Source organism: Salmo trutta, chromosome 19, assembly GCF_901001165.1.
Source record: "Salmo trutta chromosome 19, fSalTru1.1, whole genome shotgun sequence".
Taxonomy (NCBI): domain Eukaryota; kingdom Metazoa; phylum Chordata; class Actinopteri; order Salmoniformes; family Salmonidae; genus Salmo; species Salmo trutta.
The window spans coordinates 27,586,260-27,608,537 of record NC_042975.1 but is presented as its reverse complement, the minus strand read 5'-3'; the positions used below and the strand labels follow the sequence as shown (position 1 = coordinate 27,608,537).

Genomic DNA, 22,278 nt, shown 5'->3' with positions numbered 1-22,278 from the left:
AAACCCTTTACAATGAAGATCTGTGAAGTTATTTGGACTTTTAAGAATTATCTTTGAAAGACAGGGTCCTGAAAAAGGGACGTTTCTTTTCTTGCTGAGTTTATAACGTGAGCTGTTCAGTATGTGTTGACAGGCCTTTCTATCGTGCCATTTTTGAAAGATTGAGCATTTGCTGCTTTTCTTAACAACATTGATGCCCTGAATTTAGCAGGCGCTATCGACAGATCAGATGGAAAAAGTGATGGGCTACATTTTGCACAAGCCACGGTCAGTGAACCGGTCTGTGTGAACTGGAGTGACTTGACACAATGCTGGCCAGAAACAAAACAGAGTTAAATGGTTCTAGTCTGCCATGTATGCGGGTAAGAGTCTAGCTACATTTTCAGATAAGTTTCTAATTTTGTCAAAGTCGTTTTATTGCAAGTAAAAGCGTACTGTTAGCTAGCAAACTTTAGCTTTCTGGCTTGCTAACTAATGTTACATGTATGATCTGTGTAGTAATATTATTCGAATCAGAAATCCATTTGCATTGCTAGTTATAGCCTAATACAGGTATTCCCAAACTGGGGGTACACCAAATAATTTTTTTATTTCTTCACATTTTCTTACTGTCCATTTATATTTTCCAACAGTGCTATACATTTGGGTGAGATTTTTTTCTCGCCTGAGCAGCCTCGTTTCACTGCCTAAAATGAAACTATCAGGTGTTCAGCGAAATAACAACACGATGTCAAATACAGGTAGCCTCGTCAAATAATTAACATCCAATCACATTAACCGTTACTCATTTGCGGGAATTCCACAAATGCTGTCCATATGCTGCTCATTCCGTTTGCTTGAAAATTGATAAATGGTTTTAAAAAAAGTAAGGCCCGCGTCCATAGAGACACATACCAGCTCTACTGGTAGTACTACAGTACTACACCTGCACCTGTCAACGACACAAGTTGTTCTGCTTTCACGAGCACATCCAATGCTAGCATCAGTAATTGTACATTTGTTGTTAGCCCAGCTAGCATGGAAACTGACAGTTGTGAATCTGATGCAGCTGAAGAGCTACTGCCCCCTTACCCGGGAAAGCACCGAACAACAGACGGGGACGTTGGACCATCGAAGAGGCGCAAATATGATGAGAACTACATTGATTTGGGGTTCACTTATATTGGGAGTAGTGCCTTTTCTCAGCCACAGTGTATTATATGTGCAAAAGTACTATCTCACAATGAAACCTTCACATTTGCGCAGACATTTAGAAACAAAACGTGCCAATTTAAAAAATAAGCCAAGTGAGTTTTTTGAGTGAGAATGAAGACTACTTTTGAGTAGTAAGGCATGTATAAAAGCAACATATACCATTAATAAGAAGGGGCCAGAAGAGTCTTATATATTTTCTATTTCACCTTTATTTAACCAGTTAGGCTAGTTGAGAACAAGTTCTCATTTACAACTGCGACATGGCCAGGATAAAGCAAAGCAGTGCGACACAAACAACACAAGAGTTACACATGGAATAAACAAGCGTAGTGTGAATAACACAATAGAAAAAAAGAAAGTCTATATACAGTGTGTGCAAATGGCGTGAGGAGGGAAAGCAATAAATAGGCCATAGTAGCAAGTAATTACAATTTAGCAAATTAAAACTGGAGTGATAGATGTGCAAGTAGAAATAGTGGTGTGCAAAAAAGTAAATAAAAACAATATGGGGATGAGGACGGTAGATTGGATGGGCTATTGACAGATGGGCTATGTGCAGCGATCAGTTAGCTGCTCAGATAGCTGATGTTTAAAGTTAGTGAGGGAGATATGTCTCCTTCAGCGATTTTATTTTTTTATTTTATTTTTTACAATTTGTTCCAGTCATTGGCAGCAGAGAACTGGAAGGAAAGGCGGCCAACTGAGGTGTTGGCTTTGGGGATGACCTGTGAGATATGCCTGCTGGAGCGCATGCTATGAGTGGGTGTTGTTATCGTGACCAGTGAGCTGAGATAAGGCAGAGCTTTACCTAGCAAAGACTTATAGATGACCTGGAGCCAGTGGGTCTGGCGGCAAATATGTAGCGAGGGCCAGCCGGTTAGAGCATACAGGTCGCAGTGGTGGCTGGTATATGAGGCTTTGGTGACAAAACTGAATGGCACAGTAATAGACTGCATTCAGTTTGCTGAGTAGAGTGTTGGAGGCTATTTTGTAAATGACATCGCCAAAGTCAAGGATCGGTAGGATGTTCAGTTTTACTAGGGTATGTTTGGCGGCGTGAGTGAAGGAGGCTTTGTTGCAAAATAGGAAGCCGATTCTAGATTTAATTTTGGATTGGAGATGCTTAATGTGAGTCTGGAAGGAGAGTTTATAGTCTAGCCAGACACCTGGGTATTTGTAGATGTCCACATATTCTAAGTCAGAACCATCCAGAGTAGTGATGCTAGTAGAGCGGGCGGGTGCGGGCAACGAACGGTTGCCCTCTTAAACGCATGCATTTACTAGCGTTTAAGAGCAGTTGGAGGCCACGGAAGGACTGTTGTATGGCATTGAAGCTCGTTTGGAGGTTTGTTAACACAGTGTCCAAAGAAGGGCCAGATGTATACAGAATGGTGTCGTCTGCGTAGAGGTGGATCAGGGAATCACCCGTAGCAAGAGCGACATCGTTGATATATACAGAGAAAAGAGTCGGCCCGAGAATTGAACCCTGTGGTACCCCCATAGAGACTGCCAGATGTCCGGACAACAGGTCCTCTGATTTGACACACTGAACTCTGTCTGAGAAGTAGTTGGTGAACCAGGCGAGGCAGTCATTTCAGAAACAAGGCTGTTGAATCTGCCAATAAGAATACGGTGATTGACAGAGTCGAAAGCTTTTGCCAGGTCGCTGAAGTCTGCTGCGCAGTACAATCTTTTATCGATGGCGGTTAGGATATCGTTTAGAGGCTGAGGTGCACCCGTGACCAGCTTCAAAACTGGATTGCACAGCGTACGGTGGGATTCGAAATGGTCAGTGATCTGTTTATTAACTTGGCTTTCAAAGACTTTAGAAAGGCAGGGCAGGATGGATATAGCTCTATAACAGTTTGGGTCTAGAGTGTCACCCCCTTTGAAGAGGGGGATGACCGCGGCAGCTTTCCAATCTTTAGGGATCTCGGACAATACGAAAGAGAGGTTGAACAGACTGGTAATAGGGGTTGCAACAATGGCGGCGGATAATTTTAGAAAGAGAGGGTTCATATTGTCTAGCCCAGCTGATTTGTAGGGGTCCAGGTTTTGCAGCTCTTTCAGAACATCTGCTATTTGGGTGAAGGAGAAGCTGGGGAGGCTTGGGCAAGTAGCTGCTGGGGGTGCGGAGCTGTTGGCCGGGGTTTGGGTCGCCAGGAAGAAAGTATGGCCAGCCGTAGAGAAATGCTTATTGAAATTCTCAATTATCATGGATTTATCGGTGGTGAGTGTTACCTTGCCTCAGTGCAGTGGGCAGCTGGGAGGAGGTGCTCTTATTCTCCATGGACTTCACAGTGTCCCAAAACTTTTTAGAGTTAGAGCTACAGGATGCAAATTTCTGTTTGAAAAAGCTAGCTTTTGCTTTCCTGACTGACTGATTGTAATTGGTTCCTGACTTCCCTGAACAGTTGCATATCGTGGGGACTATTCGATGCTATTGCAGTCCGCCACAGGATGTTTTTGTGCTGGTCGAGGGCAGTCAGGTCTGTAGTGAACCAAGGGCTATATCTGTTAAAAAAATTTTTTAAAGGGGCATGCTTATTTAAGATGGTGAGGAAATTACTTTTAAAGAACGACCAGGCTTCCTCGACTGACGGGATGAGGTCAATATCCTTCCAGGATACCCGGGCTAGGTTGATTAGAAAGGGCTGCTCGCGGAAGTGTTTTAGGGAACGTTTGACAGTGATGAGGGGTGGTCGTTTGACCGCGGACCCATAGCGGATGCAGGCAATGAGGCAGCGATCGCTGAGATCCTGATTGAAAACAGCAGATGTTAATATCTATGAGGGTGCCCATATTTACGGATTTAGGGTTGTACCTGGTGGGTTCCTTGATAATTTGTGTGAGATGGTGGGCATCTAGCTTAGATTGTAGGACTGCCGGGATGTTAAGCATATCCCAGTTTAGGTCACCTAACAGAACGAACTCTGAAGATACATGAGGGGCAATCAATTCACATATGGTGTCCAGGGCACAGCTGGGAGCTGAGGGGGTCTATAACAGGTGGCAACAGTGAGAGACTTATTTCTGGAGAGATTCATTTTTAAAATTAGAAGCTCGAACTGTTTGGGCATAGACCTGGAAAGTATGACAGAACTTTGCAAGCTATGTCTGCAGTAGATTGCAACTCCACATGCTGAGCTACTGAGTGACTAGGACAGACAAGCCCAATACTATTGTGGAGGACTAAATTCTTCCTGCTGCCGTGGATATGGCTGGGACAATGCTGGGGGAAAAGGCCAACAAAATCTATATAGACAATGCCTTCATCAAACAACACTGTTTCACGATGAATCAGTGACATGGCAGGAGATGTTTTGAAACAATTACTGCTTTGCATACAAGCCAGTGAATTCTATGCATTACAGCTGGATGAGTCCACAGACGTGGCGGACCTGGCACAGCTCCTGGTATATGTCTGTTATATTTATGGGGGGTCAATTAATGAAGACATCCTCTTCTGGAAACCCGGATAACAGGAGAGGATATTTTTTAAGTACTGGACAGCTTTGTGACATCAAATTGACTTTGGTGGTCAAGATGTTGGTATCTGTACTGATGGCGCAAAAGCCATGACAGGAAGACATAGTGGAGTGGTAACGCACGTGCAAGCAGTTGGTTAACTTTGTTAAAGCAAGGCCCCTGAACTTTCATGTATTTTCTGCACTATGCAATGATATGGGCAGCGACCATATACCGCTTTTACAACATACAGAAGTGAGCTGGTTATCAAGGTGTAAAGTATTGACTTGTTTTTTTGAATTGAGAGACAAGCTTAAAGTTTTCTTTACTGACCATAATTTTCACTTGTCTGACTCCTTGCATGATGATGAGTTTCTCACACGACTGGCCTATCTGTTTTTTCCTTGCCTGAATGATCTGAATCTAGGATTACAGGGACTCTCCGCAACTATATTCAATGTGCGGGACAATATTGAGGCTATGGTTAAGAAGTGAGAGCTCTTCTCTGTCTGCATTAACAAGGACAACACACAGGTCTTTCCATCATTGTATGATTTTTTTTGTGAGCGAATGAACTCATGCTTACGGACAATGTCAAATGTGATATAGCGATGCACGTGAGTGAGTTGGGTGCACAATTATGCAGGTACTTTTCCGAAACAGATGACACAAACAACTGGATTCGTTATCCCTTTCATCCCCCGCCTCCAGTCCACTTACCGATATCTGAACAAGAGAGACTCATCGAAATTGCAACAAGCGGTTCTATGAAAATTTTATTTAATCAGAGCTACTGCCAGATTTCTGCGCTCAGAGTAGGGCTGCGCTCAGAGTATCCTGCCTTGGCAAATCGTGCTGTTATGACAGTGATGCGCTCTGCAACCACGTACCTATGTGAGAGTGGATTCTCAGCCCTCACTAGCATGAAAACTAAATACAGACACAGACTATGTGTGGAAAATGATTTAATACTGAGACTCTCTCCAATACAACCCAACATTGCAGAGTTATGTGCATCCTTTCAAGCACACTCTTCTCATTAACCTGTGGTGAGTTATTCACAATTTTCGATGAACAAATAAAATGTTATATGTAAGATGGCTAAAAAAAGAGCAAATGTATTGATTATATTATTTGTGCCCTTGTCCTATAAGAGCTCCTTGTCACAACCCGGCTCGTGGGAAGTGACAAACTCACTCATTCTTATGTTGAAAAATGTATTATATTATAGTGTGTGTGGCAGGCTTACAATGATGGCAAAAAACAACATTGTAGAGTGCGCTGACCCTGGTGCTAGAGAGGGGTACACAGCTGGAGGTTGAATGTTTGAAGCGGTACGGGACTATAAAACGTTGGGGAACCACTGCTCTACAGGAATGACGAATCCAAATCATCTTCGCTGCTGGCTGCGTTGAGACAATGACTTATCAATGACCCATGACCAACTCAATTAATCCCTACCATTGTGATAATAAGTCATCATAATGCTGCATCAAATGTACATATTCCCAGGTGCGTTGGCAGACACAATGTATTTATGTCCTCCTAACTGCCCTGAATACCTCTGTTGATCCTTCAGCTATTGTATGCAGTAATCATGTGCCTTTGAACCAGAGTTACACTGTCAGCACTGAGGCGGTGTGCCCTAGTAGGAAGTCCACTGTGTGCAGCTCACCGTGCACTATCAGCTACAATGTAAATAACATGAGCAATTCTACCTCTGGTAAGCTTCCAAATAAAGCATTAAAAACAATAAAGCAACCCAGAAAAGTGCTAAAAATAGCCCATGTTAACATATGTAGCCTAATAAACAAAGTTCATGAAGTCAATAACCTGCTTGTAACAGATGACATTTGTAGTCTGACTATCTCTGAAACTCACTTGGATAATACCTTTGATACAGTGGTAGCAATACATCGTTATAACATCTACCGAAAAGACAAATGCCAACGGGGGCGGTGGTGCGGTCTATATTCATGTTAAATGCTGTTGAAGTAATATAGCTACAGGTTCATCTGCCTCACCTAAAGCCCATTCTTGTGGGAAACTGCTATAGACCACCAAATGCTAACAGTCAGTATCTGGATAATGTGTGTGAAATGCTTGATAGTGTATGTGATATCAACAGAGAATTATATTTTCTGGGTGATTTTAAATATTGACTGGCTTTCATCAAGCTGCCCACTCAAGAAAAAACTTCAAACTGTAACCAGTGCCTGCAACCTGGTTCAGGTTGTCAGTCAACCTACCAGGGTAGTTACAAACAGCACAGGAATTAAATCATCAACATGTATTGATCACATCTTCACTAATGCTGCAGAAATTCGCTTTAAATCAGTATCCAAATCCATAGGATTTATTGATCACAATATAGTAGCTATATCTAGGAAAACCAAAGTTCCAAAGGCTGAGCCTAATATAGTGTAGGAGGTCATACAATACGTTTTGTTTTTGTAGTGATTCTTATGTTGATGATGTAAACAATATTTGCTGGTCTGTGGTGTGATGAGGAGCAACCAGATGCTGCATTTGACACATTTATGAAATTGCTTATTCCAGTTACTAATAAGCACATACACCCATTAAGAAAATGATTGCAAAAACTATTAAATCCCCTTGGATTGATGAGGAATTTAACATGTTTACGGTTGAGAGGGATGAGGCGAAAGGTGTGGCAAATAAGTCTGGCAGCCCAAATGATTGGCAAACGTACTGCAAATTGAGAAATTATGTGACTACCCTAAATAAAATGAAAAAGAAACTATACTACGAAACAAAAATACATTATATAAAGTATGATCATCAAAAGCTTTGGAGCACCTTTAATTTAATTTAGGAAAAAAAGGCAAACTCCAATCCATCATTAATTGAATCAGATGGCTCATTCATCACAAAACTCTGTGATATTGCTAAGGACTTTTTCATTGGCAAGATTAGCAAACTTAGTCATGACATGCCAGCAACCCAAGCTGACACTACACATCCAAGTATATCTGACCAAATTATGAAAGTCAAGCATTGTACTTTTGAATTCCGTAAAGTGAGTGTGGAAGAGGTGAAAAAACTATTGATGACTATCAACAATGACAAGCCACAGGGTTCTGACAACCTGGATGGAAAATTACTGAGGATAATTGGGGACGATATTGCCACTCCTATTTGCCATATCTTCAATTTACAGGCTCAAATAGTAAACTTTTGGAGAATTTTTTTTTTTTGACCAATGCTATTTTACAGTATACAAATTGACAACAGACTTTCAACATGCTTATAGGGAAGGACATTCAACAAGCATAACACTTACACAAATGACTGATGATTGGCTGAGAGAAATTGATGATAAAAAGATTGGGGGGGCTGTTTTGTTAGACTTCAGTGCGGCATTTGACATCATTGATCATAGTCTGCTGCTGGAAAAACGTATGTGTTATTTATGGCTTTACACCCCCTGCTATATTGTGGATAAAGAGTGTGTTAGACAAGTAAAAGGGTGTTCTTTAATGGAAGCCTCGCCAACATAATCCAGGTAGAATCAGGAATTGCGCAGGGCAGCTGTTTAGGCCCCTTACTTTTTTCAGTCTTACTAACGACATGCTTTGAGTAAAGCCAGAGTGTCTATGTAAGTAAATGACTCAACACTATACACGTCAGCTACTACAGCCACTGAAATGACTGTAACACTTAACCAAGAGCTGAAGTTTGTTTCAGAATGGTTGGCAAAGAATACGTTCGTCCTAAATATTTCCAAAACTAAAAGCATTGTATTTGGGACAAATCATTCACTAAACCCTAAACCTCAACTAAATCTCGAAATTAGTAATGTTGAAATTTAGCAAGTTGAGGTGACAAAACTGCTTGGAGTTAACCTGGATCGTAAACTGTCATGGTCCAACTGTTATCCAAGATGGCGTAGCAGTCAGGCGTCTTTTGTCTTCGTTTTGTCGTGTCCCGTGTATATATCTTTATCTTTTTATATAGTTTTTCTTCGCACGTATTTTTTATATTCTTCTTAACCCCAACTTCAACATACTCTCCTGCAACCCGCTTCACCCAATGTGGTATGGATCTGCTATTTTCTTTACTTTAGAACCAGAACCCCCAACAGCAGCTAGCCAGCTAACTAGCTAGTAGTCAGCTAGCCACTGCTAGCAGTCATCAGCCAACCTTTAGCCCGGACAACACCTGCCAGTCTGCTCAGCGCGATTCAACCCAGAGCTTATCGGACTTCTTTTTCTCCATATCTCCGGATTCCTACCACAAGCTCTGAACCTCTTCACCTGGAACATCGCAGCTAGCTAGCTGCTATCCGATTGGCTTCTCCTGGCTAATGTCTCTGTCCCGAAGCAAGCACCAATTAGCCTGGAGCTAGCCTATGCTAGGCCCATCTCCCGGCTATCTGAATAGGTCCACCAGCCACTCCTTAGGCTACAATATCTATTTTGCCAATTAGCCTGGACCCCTTTTATTGCCGATACAGAGCCCCGCCGATCCATCACGACTGGACTACCGACGTAATCCGCCCGAGCTGTCTAGAGCATACCGGACTGTTAGCTGAAGAGGTCCATCAGCCAATTTCTTGGGCTACTATACCTATTTTGCCAATTGGCCTGGACCCTTTTATTACATGGACCCCTGCTGATTCATCACGACTGGTCTGCCGACGTAACCGCATGAGCGGGCTACAACAGACTTCTTCCGTCACGACATCCCCTCTAAGGCCCATCTGCTAGCCCCAGCCCACTAGCTGTCTGAATCGCCGTGTCTCCAGCCTGCCCAGCTATTCACTGGACCCTATGATCACTCGGCTACGCATGCCTCTCCCTAATGTCAATATTCCTTGTCCATTGCTGTTTTGGTTAGTGATTATTGTCTTATTTCACTGTAGAGCCTCCAGCCCTTCTCAATATGCCTCAGCTAACCCTCTTGTCCCACCTCCCACACATGCAGTGACCTCACCTGGTTTAATTGATGTCTCTAGAGACAATACCCCTCTCATCATCACTCAATACCTAGGTTTACCTCCACTGTATTCACATCCTACCCTACCTTTGTCTGTACATTATGCATTGAATCTATTCTACCGCACCCAAAAACCTGCTCCTTTTACTCTCTGTTCCGAACGTACTAGACGACCAGTTCTTATAGCCTTTAGCCGTACCCTTATCCTACTCCACCTCTGGTGATGTCGAGGTTAATCCAGGCCCTGCAGTGCCTAGCTCCACTCCCATTCCCCAGGCGTTATCATTTGTTGACTTCTGTAACCGTAAAAGCCTTGGTTTCATGCATGTTAACATTAGAAGCCTCCTCCCTAAGTTTGTTTTATTCACTGCTTTAGCACACTCTGCCAATCTGGATGTCCTAGCCGTGTCTGAATCCTGGCTTAGGAAGGCCACCAAAAACCCTGAAATTTCCATCCCAATTAAAACATTTTCTGACAAGATAGAACTGCCAAAGGGGGCGGAGTTGCAATCTACTGCAGAGACAGCCTGCAGAGTTCTGTCTTACTATCCAGGTCTGTACCCAAAGAATTTGAGCTTCTACTTTTAAAAATCCACCTTTCCAGAAACAAGTCTCTCACCGTTGCCACTTGCTATAGACCACCTTCTGCCCCCAACTGTGCCCTGGACACCATATGTGAATTAATTGCCCCCCATCTATCTTCAAAGTTCGTGCTGTTACGTGACCTAAACTGGGACATGCTTAATACCCCGGCCATCCTACAATCTAAGTTTGATGCCCTCAATCTCACACAAATGATCAATGAACCTACCAGGTACAACCCCAAATCCGTAAACACAGGCACCCTCATCGATATCATCCTAACCAACCTGCCCTCCAAATACACCTCTGTTGTCTTCAACCAGGATCTCAGCGATCACTGCCTCATTGCTTGCATCCGTAATGGGTCAACGGTCAAACGACCACCCCTCATCACTGTCAAACACTCCCTAAAACACTTCAGAGAGCAGGCCTTTCTAATCAACATGGCCCAGGTATCCTGGAAGGATATTGACCTCATTCCGTCTGTAGAAGATGCCTGGTTATTCTTTAAAAGGACTTTCCTCACAATCTTAAATATGCGTGCCCCATTCAATAAAATTAGGACCAGGAACAGATATAGCCTGTGGTTCACTCCAGACCTGACTGCCCTTGACCAGCACAAAAACATCCTTTGGCGTACTGCATTAGTATCGAATAGCCCCCGCAATATGCAGCTTTTCAGGGAAGTTAGGAACCAATATGCACAGGCAGTTAGGAAAGCTAAGGCTAGCTTTTTCAAGCAGAACTTTGCATCCTGCAGCACAAACTCCAAAAAGTTCTGGGACACTGAAGTCCATGGAGAATAAGAGCACCTCCTCCCAGCTGCCCACTGCACTGAGGCTAGGAAACACTGTCACCAACGATAAATCCACGATAATTGAGAATTCCAATAAGCATTTTTCTACGGGTGGCCATGCTTTCCACCTGGCCACCCCTACCCTGGTCAACAGCCCTGCACCCCCCACAGCAACTTGCCCAAGCCTCCCCCATTTCTCCTTCACCCAAATCCAGATAGCTGATGTTCTGAAAGAGCTACAAAATCTGGACCCCCTACAAATCAGCAGGGCTAGACAATCTGGACCCTCTTTCTAAAATGATCAGCAAAAATTGCTGCAACCCCTATTACTTGCCTGTTCAACCTCTCTTTCTTATCGTCTGAGATCCCCAAAGATTGGAAAGCTGCCGCGGTCATCCCCCTCTTCAAAGGGGGAGACACTCTAGACCCAAACTGCTACAGACCTATATCTATCCTACCCTGCCATTTTAAGGTTTTCGAAAGCCAGTTAACAAACAGATAACCGACCATTTCGAATCCCACCACACCTTCTCTGCTATGCAATCTGGTCATGGGTGCACCTCAGCCACACTCAAAGTCCTAAACAATATCCTAACCTCCATCGCTAAGAGACAATACTGTGCAGCTGTATTCATAGACCTGGCCAAGGCTTTCGACTCTGTCAATCACCACATTCTTATTGGTAGACTCAACAGTCTTGGTTTCTCAAATGACTGCCTTGCCTGGTTCACCAACTACTTCGCAAACAGAGTTCAGTGTGTAAAATTGGAGGGCCTATTGTCCGGACCTCTGGCAGTCTCTATGGGGGTACCACAGGGTTCAATTCTCGGGCCGACTCTTTTCTCTGTATATATCAACGATGTCGCTCTTGCTACGGGTGATGCCCTGATCCACCTCTACACAGACGACACCATTCTGTATACATCTGGCCCTTCTTTGGACACTGTGTTAACAAACCTCCAAATGGGCTTCAATGCCATACAACACTGCTTCCGTGGCCTCCAACTGCTCTTAAACGCAAGCAAAACCGATCGCTGCCCACACCCGCCCGCCCGACTAGCATCACTACTCTGGACGGTTTTGACCTCGAATATGTGGACAACTACAAATACCTAGGTGTCTGGCTAGACTGTAAACTCTACTTTCAGACTCACATCAAACATCTCCAATCCAAAATCAAATCTAGAATCGGCTTCCTATTTTGCAACAAAGCCTCCTTCACTCAATCCGCCAAACTTACCCTAGTAAAACTGACTGACTATCTTACCGATCCTCGACTTCGGCGATGGCATCTACAAAATAGCTTCCAATACTCTACTCAGCAAATTGGATGCAGTCTATCACAGTGCCATCCGTTTTGTTACCAAAGCGCGGTAATGCTCCGCCTTATCTCAGCTCACTGGTCACGATAACAACACCCACCCGTAGCACGCGCTCCAGCAGGTATATCTCACTGGTCATCCCCAAAGCCAACACCTCCTTTGGCCGCCTTTCCTTCCAGTTCTCTGCTGTCAGTGACTGGAACGAATTGAAAAAAATCGCTGAAGCTGGAGACTTACATTTCCCTCACTAACTTTAAACATCAGCTATCTGAGCAGCTAACCGATCGCTGCAGCTGTACATAGTCCATCTGTAAATAGCCCACCCAATCTACCTACTTCATCCCCATATTGTTTTTATTTACTTTGCTGCTCTTTTGCACACCAGTATCTCTACTTACACACCATCATCTGCTCATCTATCACTCCAGTGTTAATCTGCTAAATTGTAATTACTTTCCTACTATGGCCTATTTATTGCCATACCTCCTCATGCCATTTGCACACACTGTATATAGACTTTCTTTTTTCTATTGTGTTATTGACTGTACGCTTGTTTATTCCATGTAACTCTGTGTTGTTGTTTGTGTCGCACTGCTTTGCTTTATCTTGCCATGTTTCAGTTGTAAATGATAACTTGTTCTCAACTAGTTTACCTGGTTAAGTAAAAAAATAAAAATGCTGTGGTAGCCATGCTGGTTAAGTGTGCCTTTAATTCTAAATAAATCACTGACAGTGTCACCAGCAAATTACCCCCACACCATCACACCTCCTCTATGCGTCACGGGGGGAAACATACATGCGGAGATCATCCGTTCACCTACTCTGCGTCTCACAAAGACATGGCGGTTGGAAATAAAAATCTCACATTTGGACTCATCAGACCATAGGACAGATTTCCACGGTCTAATGTCCATTGCTCGTGTTTCTTGGCCCAAGCAAGTCTCTTCTTCTTATTGGTGTCCTTTTGTAGTGGTTTCTTTGCAGCAACTTGAGCATGAAGGCCTGACTCATGCAGTCTCCTCTGAACAGTTGATGTTGAGATGTGTCTATTACTTGAACTCTGTGAAGCATTTATTTGGGCTGCAGTTTCTGAGGCTGGTAACTCTAATGAACTTATTCTCTGCAGCAGAGGTAACTCTGGGTCTTCCTTTCCTGTGGCGATCCTCACCAGTTTCATCATAGCGCTTAATGTTTTTTGCGACTGCACTTGAAGAAACGTTCAAAGTTCTTGACATTTTTTCCGGATTGACTGACCTTCATGTCTTAAAGTAATGATGGACTGTCGTTTCTCTTTGCTTATTTGAGCTGTTCTTACTATAATATGGACTTGGTCTTTTACCTAGTGTCACGACTTCCGCCGAAGTTGGTGCCTCTCCTTGTTCGTGCGGCGGTCGTCGTCACCGGCTGTCTAGCTACCACCGATCCACGTTTCTTTTTCCATTTGTTATGTCTTGATTGTTCACACCTGGTTCCCATCTCGTTATGATTATTTTCCCTATTTAACCCTCTGGTTCTCATTATGTTTTGTGCGTGATTGTTTGCTTGTCATCGTGTTAGTTGTTTTGTGTCAGGATTATTTATACCTGCATGGATTATGATTTATGAGTTTCTTCGAGAGTAAAGTACGTTATTTTACTCAGTTCTGTGTCCTGCGCTTGACTCTAACCTCACCTCCACATAACTGACACTGACACCTAGCTATCTTCTGTATACCAACCCTACCTTGTCACATAACTTTTAACAAGGCACACCTGTTAATTGAAATGCATTACAGGAGACTACCTCATGAAGCAGGTTGAGAGAATGCCAAGAGTGTGCAAAGCTGTCATCAAGGCAAAGGGTGGCTACTTTGAAAAATCTTTTTGGTTATGACATGATTCCATATGTGTTATTTCATAGTTTTGATGTCTTCACTATTATTCTACAATAAAGAAAATAGTAAAAATAAAGACAAACCCTTGAATGAGTAGGTGTGTCCAAACCTTTGACTGGTGCTGTATGTATGTATGTATGTATGTATGTATGTGTGTATATATATATATGTATATATATATATATATATATATATATATATATATATATATATATATATATATATATATATATATATATATATATATATATATATATCCTATATATATCCTATATAAAGGAAGTGAAGTTATGGCCTAACCCCAGAGAGATCGAGATATGCTGGTGGACTGCTATGACACCAACATCCATTTCTTTATGTCAGATGGCAACTGCGTCTGCTATACAGATATAGACGTACAGGAGGGTAATTCGTAAATGTTCCATCCTCATATTTTTTTGAAAGATAAGCATCATATTGTTAGATTATATAAGTAACTGTGGTAGGCCTGAAACAGTCATCCTCACCTCAAGTTCAACTGTCGGAGTCGGTTGGAGCGCCGGGATGCACTGACTTCATATCATAGACCGGCAGTAGCTAAAGCTTAATAATATCACACCATACCAAACCTTCACAAACGTTTCTGAACTTTGTTAGGGTCATAACAAAAGCAGAAGAGCAAATGTAAACCAGGGTAAAAACACACTACCCTCCCCTGTGCCGCCCCAACAACCACACAGCACTCCCCTATTTTGGACCACCCTTTGAAGTAGGGAATGGCGGTGAGATTTGAAGAAAATACAAATATACACTGCTCAAAAAAATAAAGGGAACACTTAAACAACACAATGTAACTCCAAGTCAGTCACACTTCTGTGAAATCAAACTGACCACTTAGGAAGCAACACTGATTGACAATACATTTCACATGCTGTTGTGCAAATGGAATAGACAACAGGTGGAAATTATAGGCAATTAGCAAGACACCCCCAATAAAGGAGTGGTTCTGCAGGTGGGGACCACAGACCACTTCTCAGTTCCTATGCTTCCTGGCTGATGTTTTGGGTACTTTTGAATGCTGGCGGTGCTTTCACTCTAGTGGTAGCATGAGACGGAGTCTACAACCCACACAAGTGGCTCAGGTAGTGCAGCTCATCCAGGATGGCACATCAATGCGAGCTGTGGCAAGAAGGTTTGCTGTGTCTGTCAGCGTAGTGTCCAGAGCATGGAGGCGCTACCAGGAGACAGGCCAGTACATCAGGAGACGTGGAGGAGGCCGTAGGAGGGCAACAACCTAGCAGCAGGACCGCTACCTCCGCCTTTGTGCAAGGAGGAGCAGGAGAAGCACTGCCAGAGCCCTGCAAAATGACCTCCAGCAGGCCACAAATGTGCATGTGTCTGCTCAAACGGTCAGAAACAGACTCCATGAGGGTGGTATGAGGGCCCGACGTCCACAGGTGGGGGTTGTGCTTACAGCCCAACACCGTGCAGGACGTTTGGCATTTGCCAGAGAACACCAAGATTGGCAAATTCGCCACTGGCGCCCTGTGCTCTTCACAGATGAAAGCAGGTTCACACTGAGCACGTGACAGACGTGACGGAGTCTGGAGACGCCGTGGAGAACGTTCTGCTGCCTGCAACATCCTCCAGCATGACCGGTTTGGCGGTGGGTCAGTCATGGTGTGGGGTGGCATTTCTTTGGGGGGCCGCACAGCCCTCCATGTGCTCGCCAGAGGTAGCCTGACTGCCATTAGGTACCGAGATGAGATCCTCAGACCCCTTGTGAGACCATATGCTGGTGCGGTTGGCCCTGGGTTCCTCCTAATGCAAGACAATGCTAGACCTCATGTGGCTGGAGTGTGTCAGCAGTTCCTGCAAGAGGAAGGCATTGATGCTATGGACTGGCCCGCCCGTTCTCCAGACCTGAATCCAATTGAGCACATCTGGGACATCATGTCTCGCTCCATCCACCAACGCCACGTTGCACCACAGACTGTCCAGGAGTTGGCGGATGCTTTAGTTCAGGTCTGGGAGGAGATCCCTCAGGAGACCATCCGCCACCTCATCAGGAGCATGCCCAGGCGTTGTAGGGAGGTCATACAGGCACGTGGAGGCCACACACACTACTGAGCCTCATTTTGACTTGTTTTAAGGACATTACATCAAAGTTGGATCAGCCTGTAGTGTGGTGTTCCACTTTAATTTTGAGTTTGACTCCAAATCCAGACCTCCATGGGTTGATAAATTGGATTTCCATTGATTATTTTGTGTGATTTTGTTGTCAGCACATTCAACTATGTAAAGAAAAAAGTATTTAATAAGATTATTTCTTTCATTCAGATCTAGGATGTGTTGTTTAAGTGTTCCCTTTATTTTTTTGAGCAGTATATTATGTTAAAGGCCGCCGGATTTACAGCTCTTTCCAAACTTTGGAACAATTTGGAGGAGGGCACAGCTTTCTTCCCAGTCCCCATTGCACTTCATATTTCTACCACACAGTGGTGCACTGCATACGCCAAACAGCATCCCTACTGTAGGCTACATTTTGGCTATAATGTCGCCTACAAGAGATCACAGTATGGTGTTCAGCATTGTCCTCAAACACATTTCTCTTTTCTCTCATAGAAAATGCAATCACCGGCCTGGATCTCTTGGAATTCAGCGATTCAATGATAAGTGACTTAGGATATGTGGTAGGCTATAACTTTTCAGACATATCCCTTCAAAAATATTTCATGTTATTCGATTTCTATTGAACGCACATAAGGAATAGTTGTTGTAAAGTTCTGCAAGCCTTTGGTGGGTTTGAATGGGAAACCAAACAATCATATAGTCTACTACTGGGGGTAGGATAATATTGTTCAGTGGGGAATGAAACAGTCTACCTTGGCCTACTTTCATATCACATAATGAGTGAGGTGTGTTATGTCCTTTGTTGAATGATCTAATGAATCTTGACTTTTGACAGTGATGCTTTTGCAGTCAATTTGTCTGCGATGGGTGACATTCCTCTATGTTACTGTCTAATCATGCGTTCTAGCTTCCTCGAGTCATTACATGTCATTTCTACAAGCCATGACACCCACCATCACAGACTGTTCTGAAATCGTTACTGTAGTTCCTGAAACATTCTTTTGTTATAGTTTTATTTTGATCTCTGAGAAATTCCGCTAATTGATTGCACCTAAATCGTCCCTTTTGTTTTATAGGATTCACATAATATTCAACAAATAAAGTACATCTGTACCCAACATCCGATTTGGACCAAACCTCTTCCTACCTTTGAGTAATGGGGAATCCAATAAAATGGTCAAAAGCCACCCATGGACCACCCACACCTATCCCACCCCAACAACCATTCTTTCTCATTGACCCCCACTGTAAAAGAGCCAACTTCCTTGTAGATTTTTTTGTCATACAGAAATAACAAAACATGCCAAAAAGCTGCCGTGTTGTTAATTTACATGTAACCAGGTCAAGAATCCAGACCTACATTTCTCAAAACTCTAACTTAGGGAAATAGAGCTTGCGAGAAGAGCCTTATGGCTTCCGGTTATTTGGCATGGAAAATGGGTACCCGTTTGTAACTCCACTCACTAATTTTAGCTGTATAGTTCATTTGTTGATTTTGCTGGTCAAATCAAATCATTAAAGAAAATGTTATTAGTCACATACACGTGTTTAGCAGATGTTATTGTAGGTGTCGAGAAATACTTGTGTTTCTAGCTCTGACAGTGCAGTAATATCTAACAAGTAATATCTAACAATTTCACAACATATACGCAATACACACACATCTAAGTAAAGGAATGGAATTAAGAATATATAAATGTCAGTGGCATAGACTAAGATACAGTAGAATAGAATCGACTACAGTATATGAGATGAGTAATGCAAAATATGTAAACATTATTAAAGTGACTAGTGTTCCATTTATTAAAGTGGCCAGTGATTTCAAGTCTATGTATATAAGCAGCAGCCTCTAATGTGCTAGTGATGGCTATATAACAGTGTGATGGCCTTGAGATAGAAGCTGTTTTTCAGTCTCTCGGTCCCAGCTTTGATGCACCTGTACTGATCGTGCTTTCTGGATGATAGCAGGGTGAACAGGCAGTGGCTCGGGTGGTTGTTGTCCTTGATGATCTGTTTGACCTTCCTGTGACATTGGGGGCTGTAGGTGTCCTGGAGGGCAGGTGGTGGTCTTGGCTAGTTTATTGTTCTGGTCGATAGCTAGCTAGCACTCACTCACGTGGCTGCTAGCACCTTCATGAAAAGGGGTATGAGGGAAACCCTACAATATTACGTATTTCTAAGTAGTGAGAATGCTCAGGAGCAGGAAATGTAGAACATTTTTGACATGTTGTATTTTTCTTAAATGTAGTTTTGTAATTGATGAAAACAAGCAGAAAACAAGAAGATTGAGTTTGAAAAAGGTGACATTTTTGTGTGAGACAAAAGGGTAACCTAGCGAGGTAACCACAGGTTGTTTTCCCCACAGGCGGGCGGGTCGTGATGATCTATCTAATACCGACTGGGACTCATTCCAGCATGACGATGCAAGAGGACGATGGTTGAACTTGCTTACCAATAAGCACATCATTTTTTTATTTATTAAGGTAAGCAAAGTTGATTAATAAATTCAAACATATGAAGCCAAAGTCATATGATAAACTATAGCTAGGCTAGATAGGTAACGTTTTATTAGAATTTGAGCACTGTTTGTAAGCTAGCTAGCTAACATTGCTAGCAAGCTAGCTTGACAGGAAAAAGCTAGATTAATTAACCACTTTACCAGATAGTTCGCTAACTCTTACAAACATATGTAATTTTTCTATTATGGAATAGAGCTACAGACCCAGCCTGACATTGCCAATTAGATAATTGTTACTTTTTATTTTAGTATTTCAGTGTGGAGTCTGTTGAGGTGAGGGGACTGTTTCATGAAGCCATTAGAAGACTGTTGCTGACCTCTTTTGAATGCAGGTGATGGGCAGAGAGCTGACTGAGAGGAAGTTTGTATCTAAATTATTTATAATAAATTGTGTAATTAGTCTTGGTGATTCAATAGCCTAGTTAATCATTACATTACTTTTAACACGCTCTCTATGTTTTGTTCAGTCTGGCAGTAACCTACCTATCAGAGGCAGAGCATCTCTTTCCCTGCTGCTGACAACTGGATGTAAATTGTTCTTATAATTTACATCATAATAATTATGCATAGCATTTTGTCTTCATTTTGGCAGATTAACTCATGCTTATTTCTGAAGATTAACTCGTGTTTTTGCTCCTTTTTTCTTCTCCTCAGGAACCAGCCAGGCAACAAACCATACTGTACTGTTCCATAAAGAAGTCAGCCTTAGTTGGTATCAAGATTGACGTGGGCCATCATTCAAACAATGAGATGCCTCCCCAGCCACCAGTGCATATTTCCAAAATATTTTTGCATATAATGACAATAAAATCTGTCCTTTATTTAATTGTTTATTATATTATATTCTTAGCTAAAAATATTACTATTTATTAGTGGTAACCATAATGTAACCATATGTCACTATACGCCGGGAGTCAGGAAGCAGAAGGTGAGTTTGATAATGAAGAATGCAGATAAATAAAATATGAGAAGCGTACAGACCGTGAATGAAAACAAACCAATACTGCCTGATGAGTGAGGCTACTGAGGGCTAAATAAGGGAAGGTAATCAAGGTGATGAGGTCCAGGTGTGCGTAATAATGGGGAGCAGGTGTGCGTAATGACGATTGCCAGGGGCGGTGGTTAGTAGACCGGCAACATCGAGCAGGAGTAGGCGTGACAGTACCAGGAGTAGCAGGTTCCTGGTGGAGAGCCAGACGGAACACGGGAGCCTTACTGCGGTGGCATTCACCTGCTCCTTCTGGCGGTGGACGGCACGCTGGATCCTCATGTGGGCAGCGTTCCAAACCTCCTCTGTGCACCGAAACCACTTGTCCACTGCAGGGGCCTCGGTCTGGCCACAGGGCCAAGGCCAGCTGATGCCCCGGGACGCAATGGAAAGAAGTCATCCCGGTGGAGGAGTGACGAAGTGAGTTCGAGGTGTACTCTGCTTTCACAAGGCAATTCAGAGAAACAGAGTAATTTTGGTGCGCATAGAAAGGAGTCTTGTGTGTGTGCCGCGGCGACTTTTCACAATAAACAAACCGGCTCATTATGTTCAGAACCACCCAGGGTATGATGCCTTGTCCTCTTGTAACTGTACATTGTTCCCCCCCCCCCCCCCCCCCCCCCCCCCCCCCCCACTCAGTCCGGCTTTAAACATACTCTTGGAAGTTGTAATAGTAGAATACACAAGGTGCAATTTCGAAATAGGGTAGTGCATCATCAGTTCCTCTTGTCATGTTAGTCATTGCATGCCTTAGAGAGCTATTTATAACTTGTCAGAAATGTCCAGATCAACGAACCCATGTCCAGCTGATGTATTTTTTTTTATCCCATTTATATTGTTGTAATTTGAGTCACTCAAATATCACATTAATACACATTAGACATGGCAAAATGTATAGAATTTCAAGAAAATTAGATTTTAAACTGCAACATTTTCTTTGAAACCCATGACAATTAAGAATTCCAGGACATAAGTTTTAAAACTGCAAAATTCTCTCCACCAACCAGGACACTACATTACAGTAGAGTAGAGGGGCGGTAGGTAGCCTAGCAGTGAGAGCGTTGGGCCAGTAACCGAAAGGTCACTGATTCGAATACCCGAGCCGACAAGGTGATAAATCTGTCAATGTGCCCTTGAGCAAGGCATTTAACCCTACTCTACTTCTGGGCTCTGTAGTAGTGAGATTGGAATGTGACTGTTGAACACAGAGAGGCACTTGGACATCAAAAGGTTGAATAATTGAACAGTATTTCTGTATTCCAAGCAGTTGGAGTGGTCCATGGACACTAAATGTAACGGCCGTCGTAGGAAGTGGACCAAAATGCAGCGGGTACGTGAATACTCAAATTTACTTTATTACGAACACCACACAAAAACAACAAAACGAAAACACGAACGACAGCTAACAGTTCTGCAGGCTAAACATAGCAGTGCACGAATACAACTTCCCACAAAGGGACAGGTGAAACAGGGCTACCTAAGTATGACTCTCAATCATAGAAAACCATAGAAATACAAAACAAGAACATTACCCAAAAACCCCGGAACTCATAAATCAAACACCCCTCTTACATAGGACAGTGCCCCCCCCCCCCCCCAAAGGTGCAGAACCCAGATGCACCTCACACAAAAATAAACACAAAATAAACCCCCCAAACTAAAGGGAAGGAAAGGGAGGGTGGCTGCCGTCACCGACGGTTCCCGTGCTACACCCCTCCCCAATCCTCCTACTGTGGTGGTGGCTCAGGCTCTGGCCTGAGCCACCACTGTGGGGCGTCTCACTCGGTTCCGGACTGTGGGGCGTCTCACTCGGTTCCGGACTGTGGGGCGTCTCACTCGGTTCCGGACTGTGGGGCGTCTCACTCGGTTCCGGACTGTGGGGCGTCTCACTCGGTTCCGGACTGTGGGGCGTCTCACTCGGTTCCGGACTGTGGGCCGTCTCACTCGGTTCCGGACTGTGGGCCGTCTCACTCGGTTCCGGACTGTGGGCCGTCTCACTCGGTTCCGGACTGTGGGCCGTCTCACTCGGTTCCGAACTGTGGCCGGACACTGGACGGGGCACTGTCGCCGGAAGCTCTGGACGGGTCACTGTCGCCGGAAGCCTGATGCGTGGGGCTGGTAGTGGAGGCACGTACCCCACGGCTAGTGCGGTGAGCAGGAACAGGACAAGTTGGACTGGGCTGACGCACTGGAGGCCTGGTGCGTGGGGCTGGTACTGGAGGTGCCAGACTGGATACACGCACCCCAAGGCTAGTGCGGGGAGCAGGAACAGGATGAGTTGGACTGGGCTGACGCAGTGGAGGCCTGGTGCGTGGTGCTGGCTTTGGATGTGCCAGACTGGAAACACACACCTCAGGGCTAGTGCGAGGAGCGGGAACAGGATACACTGGGCCGTGGAGGCGCACTGGCAGTCTTGAGCTCAGTACTGGCACCACCCTTACTGGCTGGATGCCCACTTCCCCCTGG

At 43.8% G+C, this 22,278-nt stretch overlaps 1 long non-coding RNA gene across 3 annotated transcripts; it reads left to right on the top strand.

Moving 5' to 3' along the window:
- Positions 1-267: 267 nt before the first annotated feature.
- On the top strand, positions 268-21,202 carry LOC115154276 (uncharacterized). 3 transcript variants are annotated; one of them, XR_003867858.1, is made up of 7 exons: positions 268-362; positions 16,799-16,866; positions 18,672-18,789; positions 19,074-19,156; positions 19,292-19,352; positions 19,479-19,592; positions 21,077-21,202. It is a non-coding gene; the product is annotated as an uncharacterized LOC115154276 (long non-coding RNA). The 3 variants fall into 3 exon arrangements; XR_003867857.1 differs by lacking the exon at positions 21,077-21,202 and having other exon boundaries at positions 19,479-19,650; XR_003867859.1 differs by lacking the exons at positions 16,799-16,866; positions 21,077-21,202 and having other exon boundaries at positions 19,479-19,650.
- The last annotated feature ends 1,076 nt before the right edge of the window (positions 21,203-22,278 follow it).